General features: G+C 45.5%; 1 pseudogene; it reads left to right on the top strand.

The window, feature by feature from the left end:
• Nucleotides 1–202, top strand: LOC144502001 (U2 spliceosomal RNA; annotated as a pseudogene).
• Nucleotides 203–4,752: the final 4,550 nt, after the last annotated feature.

The raw sequence follows: 4,752 nt of genomic DNA, 5'->3' as shown, positions 1-4,752 counted from the left end.
CTCGCTTCTCGGCCTTTTGGCTAAGATCAAGTGTAGTTATGCAGATGCTGCACTTGGTTGAGGTCATTGGGTTGCATTTAAGCTTCATGTGTTTCATATGAAGCAATTTTTAAAAGCGGTATTTCGGCCTTTTGGCTAAGATGCAAATGGGATCAAATCTTGGAGGAGGAATTGCTTTCCCTCCTCCAATCAGCTTGGCTCATGTAGATCAGGCCCAGGACAGGGTAAATGGTTGCTTGCCCTGTCTTGCCAGCCTGGATCGGAAATGTCTCAACTTGTTGAGACTCTGAATTGGACTTGATTTGATTGAATTAGAAAAGTATTTTTTTTTAATCTGTAAAAAAAAAAATTTTCAGCTCTCTTGCTGAGAATATATTCTACAATTACATCATGCTGTAACAGATAATTTAAATAATTGAAGCTTGGTAAATGTATATATCCCTCTAGTTTTGAATCCACAGTAAAGGTAAAATAATTAACTTGCGTTTACATGATCAGTACTCTTTACTATTAAGAAAACTTGTATTATATCCCCCAACACTTAATTCTCCAATTAGAACATTTCAATCCACAAGCTATAAAGTTCGAAATCCGCAAGTCACCGATGTCAATCTATTCAGGACTCTTACTATTCCATCAACATCATTTTAAAGCTAAAAGTTCAAATTCTGCAAGAGTTTTTAGTCTTCCCCAGATTTGCAACTGATGAGAATCCATCATCCAATGTATGGTCCCCACAAGAGAGTACAGCAAGATCCAAGTTGACATCCATCATGTCAGCTGGTGGGACTTAACACAGTAAGTGACCAAGGTCTACTTTTAGGCGGCGCAGTGATTAGCACTGCTGCTTCACAGCGTCAGGGACCCAGGTTTGATTGCCGGCTTGCGTCACTGTCTGTGTGGAGTCTGCATATTCTCCCCGTGAATGCGTGGGTTTCCTCCGGGTGCTCCTGTTTCCTCCCACAGTCTGAAAGACATGGATTGGCCATGCTAAATTCTCCCCCAGTGTACCTGAACAGGTGCCAGAATGTGGTGCCTAGGGGATTTTCACAGTAGCTTCATTGTGGTGTTAATGTAAGGCTCCTTGTGAGACTAATAAAAATAAATAAATAAAATCCCATGCATCTCCTAGGTGCCTAGAAGCTGCCTGACAAGTGAAACAACAGCAAGAATTATTTTGACCTTTGATTGAATGGCTTTGAAATGCAGCATAATATTCAGTTAAGCTTGTTGGTAATGGACAATGTACTGTTCTGTTCATTGTTGCTGATTCACGTGACTCTCTTCTTAATAAGAGGTATCCTGCTAATGTTGCCAGGAACGTTTTCAGTCCTTAGTTTGCTGATAAGACAATAAGATAGTACCTTAAAATTGTTTCATATAATTAATCATTTTTGAAGCGCAGTGAATGTTATGTCGGGAATCAAATCAGCCATGAAGCGACAGAAACATCCAGAAATAGATATGAAAGTGACCTGTCAATGTGCTTTTTGTGCTAATGATTGCAGAACATTTGTTAGCCAGGACAGTAGGAGAAGTGATGCTGTAGCACAGTTGAGAGAATTAGCTCAAGTGGCAAAGGGCTGGCTTTACATGTGTGAGGTAGTGGGATCGATGCCCACATTCTTCACTTGGACTGAGTGGGTGGTTGCGGTGTAGTTGACTAATATTCCACACAGGCCTGTGGTGATTCTTTGGGGCTATGGGTTCAAATCCCACCATGTCAGCTGGTGGGATTTAACGCAGTAAGTGGCCAACGTCTGCAATGTGCAGCCTGGGAATGTGGTGGAAGTGCTCTAGTTGGTAATTTTTAACAGAGTTCCGCGTTAGTGTAGTGGTTAGGATCCCCTCCTGTTATGTGAAAGACTGGGTGCAATTTGGTGAGGTTGGGAGTTGTGTAAAACTTGTGCTGGCAAGTGAGGTGTTCTTCTGGGGGCGGCACAGTGGTTAGCACTGCTGCCTCACAGCGTCAGAGGCTTGGGTTCGATTCCCGGCTTGGGTCACTGTCTGTGTGGAGTCTGCACCTTCTCCCCATGTCTGCATGGGTTTCCTGCGGGTGCTCCGGTTTCCTCCCACACTACAGAGGTTAGGTTAGGTTAGGTGGATTGATCATGTTAAATTAGTGTCCCAAGTTGTGTAGGTTAGGGGGATTAGTGGGGTAAATACGGAGGTTATGGGGATAGTGCCTGGATGGAATGCACTATTGGAGAGTTATGCAGACTCGATGGACTGAATGGCCTCCTTCTGAACTGTAGGGATTCTATGAGTACTCGATTAAAGTCCTTGTGATTCCTGCAGTATAACTCCAATCCAGTTCGAAACCACAGTTTAAAATTACCCGAGTTGTCCATTAAACCCTTGGCGATTTTATAGAATTATTTTTTAAGCTTCTTAACTTTAAGAGCAAATCTAGGCTCCTGCCTGCTTTCATACCATTAAATATTAACCAACTGGATAACAAAGCTCTGCATAAACCTCCCAACAAATTAACTCAGAACTCCCGTGTCTTTTTTTATTGATTCAGGGGATTTATTCATTGCTGGAAATGCCAGCATTTATTTCTTATCACTCATTGCCCTTGAGGGATTGGAGGTGAGCCACTTTCTTGAACTACCGCAGTTCATGTGGTGAATGTGCTGGGTGTGGGACCCAGTGACAATGAAGAAAGGGTGATATATTTTGAAGACAGGATGGTGTGTGACATGGAGAGAACTTGCAGGTGGTGCTGCTCCAATGCGCCTGTTGGCCTTGTCCTTCACAGGTTTGAAAGGTGCTGCTGAAGGCTGTTCGGTGGAGTTATGTAGATAGTACACACTGCTGTCACATGGCAGAGGGAATGGATAGCTAAGGTGGTGAAAGGGGTGACAATCAAACAAGTCCTGGATGACTTCAACATTGCTGGAATTGCATTCATCCAGGCAAGTCGAGATAATTGTATCACACTTATGTCTTGGAGGTAGTCAGTAGGTTTGGGGAGATTAGGAGGTGAATCACCACAAAGTTCCCAGTCATTTTCCTGCTCTTGTAGCCGCAGTATTTATATGGCTAGTCCAGTTCAGTTTCTGGTCAATGGTAACCTCTAGGATGTTGATAGTGAAGGTTTCAGTGATGGTACAACTATTGAATGTCAAGGGGCAATGATTAGATCCTCTCTTGTTGGAGATAGTCATTGCCTGGCAGCTGTTTAGCATGAATGTTACGTACCATTTATCAGCCCAAGCTTGAGTGTTATCCACGTCTTGTTGCATTTGAACACGGACTACTTCAGTATCTGAGGAATTGCAAGTGGTAAGGAACATTGTGAGTCATTGTGACTCATTGTTCCACAGGACCAGGCTGAGGAGAAGGCAGTTGGTTTGTTCACTACATTTATTTATTTATTTTAAGTTAAATTTGTGTAAAAAAATCGGAGGTTTTTTTTAAAACAGGAAGTGGGCCCAGCAGGAGTCTGGGAAGGTTTTTGGAGGGTTTAAAAGTAGGCCGCACTTTTGAGCGGGCAGCGTCGTTAGCGGGCAGCAGAGTGAGCAGGAGGCAGAGTGAAAGCAGTAGGGCTTTGGCTCACAGGGCTTGGGCAGAAAGGGCGAGCAGGGGTGAGTTAATTCATTTTTTGCTGTTTCTACCTGGTACTGGCAGGGTATCTAGAGAGGATGGGTGTGAAGGCAGTGCAATGTTCCTCTTGCACTATGTTCGAGGTGAGGGACGACGACAGTGTCCCTGCTGATTATACCTGTGAGAAGTGCATCCATCTGCAGCTCCTCCAAAACCGTGTAAGGGAACTGGAGCTGGAGTTGGAGGAACTTAGGATCATTAGGGATGCAGAGATGGCCATAGACAGAAGCTTCAGGGATACAGTTACTCCGAGGAATGAAAATAGATGGGTGACGGTGAGAGGGGCTGGGAAGAAGCAGTCGGTGCAGGGATCCCCTGTGGTCGTTCCCCTTAGCAATAAGTATTCCGCTTTGGATACGGTTGAGGGGGACGACATACCAGTGGTGAGCCGCAGTGAGAGGATCTCCGGCACTGAGTCCGTCCCTGTGGCTCAGGAGGGTAAGGAGGAGAGCGGGAGGGCAATAGTTATTGGGGACTCGTTAGTTAGAGGGATAGATAGGAGGTTCTGTGGCAGCAAAAGAGACTCGAGGATGGTTTGTTGCCTAGCGGATGCCAGGGTCCGTGACGTCTCGGACCGTGTTTTCCGGATTCTTAAGGGGGAGGGGAAACAGTCACAAGTCGTGGTACACATTGGTACCAACGACATAGGTAAGAGAAGGGACGGGGATTTAAAACAGGAATTTCGGGAGCTGGGCTGGAAGCTGAGAGCAAAGACAAAACATGTGGTCATCTCTGGTACGCTACCGGTGCCACGTGATAGCGAGTTGAGGAACAGGGAGAGAGTGCACTTAAACATGTGGTTGCAGGGATGGTGCAGGAGGGAGGGTTTCAGATACGTGGATAATTGGAACACGTTCTGGGGAAGGTGGGACCTCTACAAACAGGACGGGGTGCACCTGAACCAGAGGGGCACCAATATCCTCGGAGGGAAATTTGCTACGGCTCTTCAGGGGGATTTAAACTAATTTGTCAGGGGAGTGGGAAAAGGAGTTGTAGTCCGGAAGTCAGTGTTGAGGGTGGTGAGATATTGGGGAAGGTATCAAGGTCAAGGGTGGGTACCGGTAGACAGGAAGATGGGTTGAAGTGTGTCTACTTCAATGCAAGGAGCATCCGGAACAAGGTGGATGAACTTGGGGCGTGGAT

Source organism: Mustelus asterias, chromosome 1, assembly GCF_964213995.1.
Source record: "Mustelus asterias chromosome 1, sMusAst1.hap1.1, whole genome shotgun sequence".
Taxonomy (NCBI): domain Eukaryota; kingdom Metazoa; phylum Chordata; class Chondrichthyes; order Carcharhiniformes; family Triakidae; genus Mustelus; species Mustelus asterias.
Note: the sequence above shows the minus strand (reverse complement) of the source record. Positions and strands in the feature narration are given on the sequence as shown.